This window comes from Trichosurus vulpecula, chromosome 2 (assembly GCF_011100635.1).
Source record: "Trichosurus vulpecula isolate mTriVul1 chromosome 2, mTriVul1.pri, whole genome shotgun sequence".
NCBI lineage: Eukaryota > Metazoa > Chordata > Mammalia > Diprotodontia > Phalangeridae > Trichosurus > Trichosurus vulpecula.
In genome coordinates, this window is record NC_050574.1 from 5,992,205 (window position 1) to 6,004,463 (window position 12,259).

At 36.0% G+C, this 12,259-nt stretch overlaps 1 pseudogene; it reads left to right on the forward strand.

The window, feature by feature from the left end:
• Positions 1–5,550: 5,550 nt before the first annotated feature.
• LOC118836161 lies at positions 5,551–6,359 on the forward strand (annotated as a pseudogene).
• The last annotated feature ends 5,900 nt before the right edge of the window (positions 6,360–12,259 follow it).

A 12,259-nucleotide genomic window follows, 5' to 3' on the forward strand; every position in this document is an offset into this window, starting at 1 on the left:
GGAGGTTGGTTCTGCCCATTCAGAACAGTCCTCCTGTATGGAGAGCAGCAGGCAAAGGGCATGTTAATTGCCAAGGCCCCTGGAAACTATCTGCACAGGCAAAGTCATCAGCCCCGGGAAAAGAACTTGTTTGAGTTATGTAAATTCTAACAATGAATTTGGCTTGCTGAGAAATTGCAGGTTTATGTACAATAGATAGAAAATATTCTGATTGGCTTTTGCACCAGGACAAGTTTAAATTTGAGAAGGAAAGATGTTTAATTAAATCCCTTATATGTATATGAGTCCTGGCAAATCTTTATTGCTTATTGAAAGTCTATGATCAGTGAAACTTGCTGTTTAGGGCAAAAGGCACTTGGGACCATAACTAATTTTGCTCTGCAATAATCAGTATCTGAGAGAAATGCCACAAGCTACTCAGAGGGAATGTGATCCTGTACTGTTAACAGGTGGAGGTCTGATAAGCTTTTTTGTGTTATCTTACTGGGCAATATCTAGAACTAGAACATGTGCAAAATATTATACAACCTACCTAAGACTCACCTTAAGATGTTCAACTGTTATCAATGTGAGATTCTATTACAACACCTTTTTGACTAGGAAACTTTGTGACATCTAGGAATTCCGCAGTAACTAGAAACTTTGTTATTACCAACTTAGTAAAGCTTTATAAACAACAGTAGAAATGCATGCGAGCCACTTATGGCTCGCTTTGTAAATACTCCTTAAGCAATATGAGAATGTTATACATTGTGCTAAGACCACTGTCATAGGAAAATGGACAGAAAGCTAGTTCCTACAGTAGTTAGAAAAGAAGAAGAGGATGCTGGGATGCAGTGCTGAAGAAAAGAAGAAGAGGATGCTGGGATGCAGTGCTGAAGATGGCTGGAACAGATGCTAAGGACCAGAGGATTTCACTGACAATGTTCCTTGCCAGACAGCTGTATAAGTGAGTCTTAAAGAGATAATTGCTTTTTGACTTTCTGTATCTATATTCATAAAGGGGACTGCCCCCTTTGAATTGTCAATGCGCCGATCAATCCTTCCATATTTACTTAAAAGGGGCTTACTATACACAAGCCTGTCTCTCATATCCCTATTTCTTTGTGTCTACAAATTTATGGCATAATCACAATGTGACACAAGATATAAGTGACTTAGAATTTATCGCCCGCCTAATTGAACACAGCAAAGCCCCAGGAATTGATCCTGAAGGCATTACCAGTGAGTTATTGCAACTCCTAAAACAAGTCAACCCATTAAGCAACATTTGTTGCCACTTTCTTCCCTTGTTTGCCTCCCTGACACTATTGTATCTGGTAAAGCCGTTTTCTACAAGTCATTATTTGACTCATCATTAGCTTAAGCTCCATCTTAATTAAAAGGGGGGAGATGTAGAGGGCCAGCTCTGAGAAAGTCCATTTGGCGATAAGATATAGGCCATAAGCCTGTTCTTGCCCTTGGGCTGATAACTCGGCATGTGGGCTCTCCATCCCTCCCTCAGCATACACATGCTGCTCAGGATGAAGGCTCTTCAAGCCTCCTCAGTACACGTGCTCTCTCCAAAACCCCCACGGCACACACATGCTAAATACCACCTGTGGGCTATTAACACAATATTGTTTAGGCAAAAGGAGAACTAAGAACGAGGAAGTCACGTATTATGCAAATGCCTCGCACATGGATTTGTTGATTCTGCTTGCCTAAAAGGGTATATAAGCCCTGTTCCTCTGCATAATAAACGGAGCTGTCCTTCACTCTCCCGTCTGGCCCATGTTTTGTGTTTTTCTTTTCACTCTCAGCAGCATTCAGCCATCTCCAGCCATTTCAACGCCACAGCTGCTGGCAGCAGCCATAGGGGAAAATCAGGAAAAAAGACTGCATTTACTAAAGATCTATGGAAGAGGAGAACTAAATTGAAGATCTGGAGCATCAGAAAATAAAGCAACAGGAAAGGTTTAATAACAAATGAAAATAACCTCTAGAAAAGGGGAAAGAATTCTGGCATCTCTTAAGTACTGCAAGACTAAGGAAACTGAATCAATACCTGATTAGCCACAGTGTCTTATGAATTCTGAAGAAAGGATAGACTAGCAGCAGGATATTCCTGAATGATTTAAAAGATAAACAAAAATCACGAAAGCAAAACTTAAGGATTACACAGCAGAAATAACCAGCAAAAAAGGAAAAAAAAATACCCATTATGGCAAGTCTCACCAAAAAGCCAAGGATAAATAATTGGGAATGCAAATACACAGATGTGAAGACCCATCTGGAGAACAGAGGCAAGAAATAACAGAATTAAAAGAAAGTCCAATCTACATACAAGTAGAATATATTGATCTTGTAGAGAGGAAGTCTTTGAGAAAAAGAAAAGTAAAAATTACAAGTCTGCCAAAAGAATATGTCATAGTCAATAATTTCATTAAAGATAAAGACAACAATGGGACAACATACCAAACTCTGTAGGATGCAGCCAAAGCAGTATTTAATGGGAAATGTGTATCTCTAAATGAAACCAGAGTAATAATTTTTAAATCCTCAATTAAATACCAAAATAAAAACTCTGAAAATCAAAAGAGATGAATAAAATTAAAAGTTTAAAAAAATCACTTTAGTAATAAATAAAACTAGGAGCTGGCCTTATGAAAAAAAACAGTAAAATATGTACATCATTCATTAATTTTGTTTTTAAAAAGAAAACCAAATTACCAATATCAAAAAGGAAAAGGGTGAATGTACCACCAATGAAGATGAAATTAAAGCACTTTTTAGGAGCTATTTTTGCCCCATTACATGCAATAAATCTGACAATCTAAGTAAAATGGATGAATATTTACAAAAATATTTATTGCCTAGATTAACAAAAGAGTTAACAGAATTCTTAAATGATCTTGTCTTAGAAAAAGAAATTGAACATGCCATAAATGAGCTCCCTAAGGAAAAAAAGAAATCTCCAGGCCCAGATGGATTCACAAGTGAATTCAACCAAACATTTAAAGTATAATTAATTCCAATACTACCTAAACTATTTGGGAAAATAGGGAAAGGGGTCCTACCAAATTCCTTTTATAGTACAAACATGGTTTTGATACCTAAACCAGGAAGAGCAAAAATAGAAAAATAAAACTATAGACTAATTTCCCTAATTAATATAGATACAAAAATTTTAAGTAAAATATTGGAAATTGTGGGGATGCCCATCAATTGGGGAATGGCTGAACAAGTTCTGGCATATGTTTGTGATGGAATACTACTGTGCTATAAGAAATGATGAGCTCAATCTTAGAAAAACATGGATAGATTTACATGAAATAATGAAGAGCAAAATGAGCAGAACCAAGAGGACTTTGTATACAGTAACAGCAATAATGTTTTGAAGAAAGATGCCATCTGCATCCAGAGAAAGAACTGACCAATAGAAGCATGTCTACAAAGATTTTACTTACATATACCTATCTGTGTATAATGGTAGCCATGGGGTGGGGTTGGGGGGAAGGCATATAGAAGAAGAAAAGGGGGGAATAGCAAGTTGTACATAATGGATTTGTAGCTTCATGTGCAATCATCTTTTATTTCTATTCTACTACATTATGGTAAAGCATGTGTCATTTCTTAAGTTCAGAATAAAATAAAATTTAAAAAATACAAGCAAGTGGATCACAATAATGAATCAGGTATTCCATATCAATCAAAATTACCAAAAAATTATTTTGTCAAGTTAAAAAAAAATCATAACAAAATTCATCTAGAAGAACAGAACATCAAGAATATTAAGGGAATCAGTGAAAAAATGTAAAGGAATGTGGCTAAGCAGTATCAGATTTCAAACTATATTGCAAAGCAGTAATCATCATAACAATCTGGTACTAAGAAGAAATAGAGGGTGGATCAGAGGGATGGATCTGGTACACAATACACAGTAGTAAATGGCCATAGTAATCTAGTGTTTTAAAAACCAAAAGATTCAAAAAGCTTTTGGGACAAAAACTCATTATCTGAAAAAAAAAATTACTGGAAAGCAGTTTGGCAGAAACTTGGTATATTTCAAACCATATACCAAATGGTAATGCCCCAAGTAAATTAGAAGAGCATGGAAACTTTTACCTGTCTGTGGACAATAAAGAATCTATGACCATAGAGATAGAGAGGATCACAGGAAGTAAAATGGATAATTTTGATTTTGCAAAAACAAAACCAATGCAGCCAAAATTAGGAAAAAAAAAAGCAGTAAACTGAGGGGAAAGTTTACATGTTTCTCTGATAAAGGCTTCATTTCTTAAATACGTAAGGAACTGCATCAAAATACGAGTCATTCTTCGATTAATAAATGGTCAGAGGACATGAACAGTTTTCAGATGAAGAAATCAAAGCTATCTAGAGTCATGAAAAAAATGCTCTAAAAATCACAATTAATTGGGGAAATGCAAATTAAAACAACTCAAGGTACCACCCCAGAACCATTAGATTGGCTAACAGAAAAGGAAAACAACAAATGTTGGAGGGAATATGGAAAAAAATGGAACACTAATGTACTGTTGGTGGTGTTGTGAATTGATCCAATCACTTTGGAGAGCAATTTGAAAGCATGCCCAAAGGGCTATCAAACTGTGCACACCCTTTCATCCAGCAATAAAATTACTAAGCCTATATCCCAAAGAAATCAAAGAAAAAGGAAAAGGGCCTATGTGTACAAATATTTATAGCTGCTCTTTTTGTAGTGGCAAAGAATTGGAAATTGAGGGGATGCCCATCAACTGGCAAATGGCTGAACAAGTTGTGGGATATGATTGTAATGGAATACTATTGTGCTGTAAGAAATGATAAGCAGGTGCACTTCAACAAAACCCAGAAGACACATGAAACGACACAAAGTGAAGTAAGCAAAAGCAGAAAAAACACAGTACACAGCAATAGCAACACTGAATGATGTTCAACTGTGAAGGACTTGGCGATTTTCATCAATATAATGATCCAAGGTAAGTCCAAAGAACTTATGATGAAATACACTAGCCACCTCCCAAGAGAGAACTGGCAGACTATAAGTACAGATTGAAGTATAATTTCTTTTACTTTCTTTCTTTTCCTTACTTTGTTTTTTGTAACATGGCTAATATGGAAATATATTTTGCATGATTTCACATTTATAACTGATAACACACACCTTGCTTTATCAATGGGTGGGAGCAGGATGGCAGGCAGTAAGAGAATTCAGATCTCAAAATTCTTAGGGAAAAAACTGCACAGACTGTAAACTTCAAAACTTCACATATTGGTTTAATGTTAACAATTCCACTGACAAGAAACAAATTCTGCAAGTGACCAGGATAAATACCATTAAATATAAAGGAAAAGAAACTCAAATAATACAAGCTTATTTCCTACCCAACAGAAACCACAAGAGGGAATAAAATGTGTTCTAAAGATAAAAGGAGTGGTTCCAGACATTGTGATGGAAGGTCCACTCTCCATTCTATAGCTGAATGGGACTCCCATTGATCAGCCCTCCACCACCCTAGGAATGTTTGAGATCTATCCTTTACTAGACAGATGTACCCAGTGAGAAAAGGCTACCAATCTATTACCTACCACAACTGGCACCATATATTCAATGTGGGTCAGACAATGTTTACCTGGCTAATGACAGGAGGCCTGAAGAAATATTTTAATGATCTGGAAGTCTTTGCTATGACTGCAGCTGCTTTCTGCCATGAAAGCGATCACAAAGGCAGCAACAATTTATATCAGATAACATCGGCATCTCCTTTAGCTTCCAGTTTAAACAGACTCCTCCTGGAGTTCAGTAACTCTGCTACATGGTGAAAGTTTAAGTATCTTCCACAACCTAAATAAGCACCAGTTTGAGACTGTTATTTGCTTGTTTGAAAGAGCAATAATAGCAACTGACCTGGCTTTATATTTCAAAAAAAAAAAAAAAAAAGAACCATATTTCAGAAGATCATTGACACTTGTAGGAAAAAAAAAAGAAACTGAAGAGGAAGTCATCAAGCATATATCCATTGGCCAACCAATAAACAAGCAATCATAGCAAAGACGGTGACAGGGTATGACATCTCTTAGCCTTGAAAAATTCAAAGCCAAGTAGCCCTCATGGTTGCAAATGAATTTTGGGAACAAGGAGACCTGGGGAGAACAGTATTGCAACAACAATCAATTTCTGTCACGGACAGACAAAAAGATGAACTCCCCAAGCTCCAAGTTGGTTCATTGATTTTGTGTGTACTTTTGTAAACAATGAATTCTCCTGGTTTCACAAATAAATTGCACCAATGTTGGGTGGTTTTCAAACAACAGGGAGGAGGAGAAATCCCCATCTGATGAATATGATGCAAGGATGAAGTTGATGGAAGAAGAGAAGAAAAGGCAGCAAGAAACCAACACGGCCCAAAGGGGAAAATGTTGAAAATAGCCTATTAACAATGGTCATCCACACCTTTCAAATCTGAAGATTTGGATGATGACAAAAAGTCCAAAACATGTCAAATTTTGTAAGGTAACCCAAAGGAACTAAATCACAAATATTTTCTACTGATGAGAGAAAAACTGAAAATGACTAAAAAGTTTCCATAGATTTTAACTAACCACAGAATAAAACAAAGAATCATCAAAAAAAAAAAAAGCAAAAGTACAAAATACAAAGAATGGGTACAACCTCTTTGTCTCAAATTTCAGGTTTTAAACTTAAAATATACACAATCCATTCATTATCCATAAAACTTTTAATAAACCTGTTAGAAATCAGTTTTCTTTTAATACCTAAAACCAACTTTTAGAGTCAAAAGCCTTCAAGTAAACAGAAGTTTGGGTATAAAAAAGAAGGAATAAAAGATAAAGCAATTATTCAAAATTTTCTCCATCTGGAATAAACATCATCATTTTTCCATATTTCTCACTTGATATTTTAATTGGCTGGATTATATCACTTCCCAGCAGTCTGAAACAAATCATGGCTTTGCTCTAACAGAAGCTCCAAGCACATCTTTCCTGTTGCCTGAACCTTTAAGTTAAAAAAAAAAAAAGTCACATCCTCACAGAGAATTATCATGTCTTCAGCTTCACACACATGCACGCACATGTGTATAAAATTTTTTAATATTTCTGGAATTTGCCAGGAATTTAAAAAGTATTATTTTGACCAACAAGAAAATACTACTTTGAAGATACGGTAAATTTCTGGAGTCCAAAGTGACTTAAAACTAAAAATAAAAAGAAATAATCTACTTCAGACTAAAACAGAAAAAGACTTAAGAATGTCAAGACATGTAAATTAGAACAGACTGACAGCAATTCAAGATATCTGAAGGACCCTTTCTTTTATTCTTAGAAATGTAAAATGTATTCTACTCTACACAAAGAAAGCTTCATTTTGAGCAGCAAAGTAAAATTGTATCGACAAATTTCCATTTTAACGCTCTTTAATATAGGAATCATTAAGGATATGTACAACTGGATAGTGAAGCAGGCCATGTATAGTTTCAGTTCACTGATATCCATGAACTATTAAAATCTTCCAACTGGGCAGATTCTCTGTAGAGGATTTATTCAAAGACTTGGATAAAAAATTCACAGGATGAAAAGGGGTGGAAAATGCTTTGGTAGAATACAGTATACTCACACCAATGACACCAGAGCTCCCTTAAAATACTTGTACTTCAGGACAAGTAATTAATACCCTATAGGTTTTTTTTTCTTTACTCAATGGCAAATCAAAAGAATAAACAAAATCTAAATATTTTTAAAAAGAGAGAAAAAGAGCTCCAGATGAATTCCAAGATGACCCATGTGGCCTAATTACAAATGAAAAAAGATGGACATTCAGTACGAAAGGGGCATTAGGAAACATTTCTAAAAAAACCAGACTTAGAGAAATTATTTGATTCTCAAACCACTGAGGTAACAGAGTCGCACCACACAAAGCAACCAAGGACAACAAAAACAACAAAGTAACAAGAAGGTAATGATTAGAGAGCAACTAGGTGGAGCCATAGTACAGAGTGCTAGGCCTCAAGTCCAAATCCAGCAGCAGATGCTTACTAGCTGTGTGACCCTGGGCAAGTCACTTCACTCTGCCTCAGTTTCCTCATCTATACATGAGCTGGAGAAGGAAATGGCAAACCACTCCAGTGTCTCTGCCAAGAAAACCCCAAATGGGATTACAAAGAGTTGGACCAAGAGCTAGACGTGACTGAACAAATGATTAGAAAATTGTACATATGGAGACAAAGGTGAAAACAAAAATTAGAAAGAAGTGATAGTGGAAAAAAACAGGCTTGAAAGATCAAGGACTACCTCACACCATCCTTCAGATGACAGAATGAGAGAAGGGAAAGAAATTCATAAAGAGGAATGTGTGATGTGCCTTAATTAAGTCAAAGACTAATGATGAATGCAAATTTGCTCCTGCAGTCTCCTAGGAATAAGGGAGCCTACAGGAGAATGGCTCAAGAGGAAAAGGGGAGGGACTGAAAATGGAAGAAAGATAAGGGGGAAATCTTGTTTCAGTGTTTAGAGGGGGAATCAATGATAAATGCACCTATGGGACAAACGATCTCTTCTAAACTTATAATAGCTATTCTCCTCAGGGATTTGCTGCTTAGAGAGGTCACTCATCTTGTCTAAGGCGAAGACCTTCTGGGAGCAAGTGACCCCCCAAAAGAGTGGAAGGGCATGGACCCAAGGAAGAGTTGTCAAGGCAAATGGGAAAGATGACCACAAGCAGGGAAATGGTCAATACTGAACAATTAAGGCATAGGAAGATCCCTACAATTGGGAAGTATCTTCTCATCTATAATTCCTATTTCTCAGAGTGAGACATAACAGAAAAAAAGGGGGCAAAGGAAAAAATCTCCAAGGCAGTAGCAAAATCTCTTTAGAAGAGGGAAGCCCAAACAGATACCTCAAAATTATTAGTGCCATAAGGAATAAAGAAAATAAGGAAGGATCAACTTGGTGTAAGTGTCATGAATCCAAAAACAAAAGGGTAGAATAGTCAGAAAAATAAATAAGAGAAATAGGAGGAAATTCTTTCAAGGAAAATGCACAGAAAATGAAAATAATTTTAAAAACAGTCATCTGAAGGGAGGAGATTCTACTTGATAATTAACTAAGAACAAAAGGGGAAGAATTAAATACCTATATAAGAATAAACAATAAAAAAGGATGAATTAGCAAAAATCAGAATCTAGGGAAAGGTTTAACATGTGGGTATGGGAGAGAAATAAAAACCTAACTCAAAACTTTAAATGAAAGTCAAATAAAACAAAAACAGTAACAGATTAAATAAGAAAACAAAACCCTATAGTCTGTTGCTTACGTGAAACTTTTTTTAAAGACAGAATAAAAATGATGGTCAGGGAGGAGGAGGGTGAGGAAGAAGTTTACTACTAGTTAGGTGAATCCAAAAACACAGGACTTGCAATCATGCTTTCAGACCAAACAGAAACAATCATTAAAAACATAGAAAGAGATAAGCAAGAAAATTACACCATACTGAAAGTCACTACAGACAGCCAACCAATAGCACTACCAAAATGTCTTTTAACATTTCATCTTATACAGGAAATGTCAACTGTGTTACAAGAAGATTCAGTAACAAAATGACAATATTTCAATGTCCCTATCTCAATTTTAGAGAAGTCTCACAGAAAGATAAGCACAAAGAAAACTAGACCTGAACAATGTGCCAGCATGATTAGAGCAAAAAGACGTAGGTCATCTTCTAAATGGGAATTGCTCAAGAATATACATATTTCTCAACACCACATAGAAATTTTATGAATATATATATTTTTGGGAGAAGAAAATGCAGAAATGTCATTCTTGATTATAGAAATTTGTGATGGGAGCTGTGGGTGGGAGAGGCACATGGAATTTTTCCTGATGAAAAAAAAACTCTTAAAAGAAGAAAGCATTCAGGTACTTTTAACAACTGGTTAGAAGAATTTCTATCCAAGACACAAATTTTTTTAAAAAAAAACAGATAATTTGAACTACATAAAATGTATATGTTTGAATAAAATAAATGAGGGTCAAATTAGAAAAGAAATTATAGAGTAGGGAATATATAAAATATTACATAAAAAATAAACAAGAAAAGTCACTTATATTCAAGATATGGAGAAAACCAACACTCAAGTGTGCCAAGAGCCACCAGCGATAGATGAGTGCTAGACATTTTCCAAAGTCTTAATAATGTTCCAAAACACTGATAAAAAGAAAAGTCACAGGAAAAGAATTTCATTATTTCATGTCATGCCTTCAAAATTGGTGAAAATGAAAAAAGGAAACCATCAATATTTGATTTTTGAAAAAATTTTCAAATTCACGAATGTGGCATAAAATGACCATCTTATATAAACCATAAAATAGAAAAAAAAGAAGATTGCACATGAAGCAAGTTCTACGATGCATAGCTTGACTTTATTTTTGAATAATAAAAAGTTCAATGTGACACTTCCAAATCAATTCTCATTTCTTCTGGACTTCCTTGTGTTCTACTGTGTGTATTATTACAACCCATCAGTTTCCTTCTTTATTATTTTGGTGAGTGTAAGGTGCAGGAAGGGCAATCCTATTCCTAGTCCCCCTCTCACTGCTATCCTCCTCTAACCAAAACCAAAAAAAAAAAAATCAACAATTAAAATATTCCTAATGAAATTGTATAGAGAAGGAAAACAAATTCCCACACTGTTCATTTCCCAAGATTTTTTATTCTACATCTTGTATCCATCCCCTCCTGGTGAGGAGGCAGGTTGCACACATCGCAATAAACCCCTGGTATAGTATACAGTAATAAGAGGAGTGACATCTTGCCAAGCTGTTAGCTTCCAGAATTTATTGTTATCAATTACTCCTGATAGTCTGCCTTAATCCATGCTAATCTTCCTAGCTGTCACAGAAATTACCTGGGTTTTAGGGCATTTGCTCCGTAACATTCACATGCCAAAATTTGTTCAGCTGTTGCCCTATTACAGGAAGTCACATTTTACTTTCCAGGTCTCTGCCATAACAAAAGGAGCTGGTATCAACATTTTCACTGGAGTCCTTTTCCTTTCTTTAAAGGAATGTGCCCTCTAGTGGTGTCAATGAGTCAAAGAGCATATCCAATTTCATGATTTGGGGTTGGGGTGAGAGTAGGGGGATGGGACTTCACTGCTTTACTAACAATAAATTAATGTGTTTATTTTCCCACAGCCCTTCCAAAACTTCTAATTTTTTTCTCCTTGTCATATTAGTCAACTGTATACAGGTGAGGTGGAACCTGAGCTTTGATTTAATTTGCATTTATTAAATTATGGATTTGGAGCATTTTTGCTTACGCTTGGTTTTATTTTTTAAATTACATTTTGTTTTCTCCCCCACTGATCTGTCCTCTCCCGGTTGAAAAAGAAAAAAATACAAGCCTCTTGTAGGAAACCAAATTTCCTACAATATTTCTGATGCTTATTTTCTAATCACTTTTAACAATCTGAAAATCAGTGTTTTTTGAGCCAATTGGGGTTAAGTGATTTGCAGGGGTGGGGAACCTGCAACCTCAAGATCACATGTGGCCCTCTAGGTACTGAAGTGTGGCCCTCTGCCTGAATCCAAACTTCACAGAACAAATCCCCTTGATAAAAAGGATTTGTTCTGTATAACTTGAACTCAGTCAAAACGCCACAACCATGTGGCCTTGAGGCCCATAGGCTCCCCACTCCTCACCGGGGCCACACAGCCAGTAAGTATCTGAGGCCTCATTTGAACTCAGGTCTTCCTGACTCGAGGGCCAGTGCTCTACCCACTTCATTACCTAGCTGCCCTGAAATCTTTCTACTTATTAGGGATCTGGATTAGTGATTATAGATAGAGAACAATTTTTTTCATATAGTGGTTGGTAATTTGTATTTCCTCCTTTGAAAAATATCTGTTCATGGCTTTTGACCATATATTTATTATAAAGAACTTTGGAGTTGTGTGACATGGGAGACACTGGCACAGGACCACTTAGCATGGTGTGCCCTCATCAGAAAAGATGCTGTACTCTATGAGCAAAGCAGAACTGCAGTAGCTCAAAAGATACGTCACATACACAAATTTAGAGAATCCACCCCCAATGTTCACATGGTCTATTTGTGCCTGACCCATGGTACATTTTCCAAGTTCATATTGGTCTGATCAGCCACTGTAACGATTCTAATACAGTGCTATCATTTGGTCCTCTTCAAGAACACAGGACAACCACTAACCAACCTAACCAATG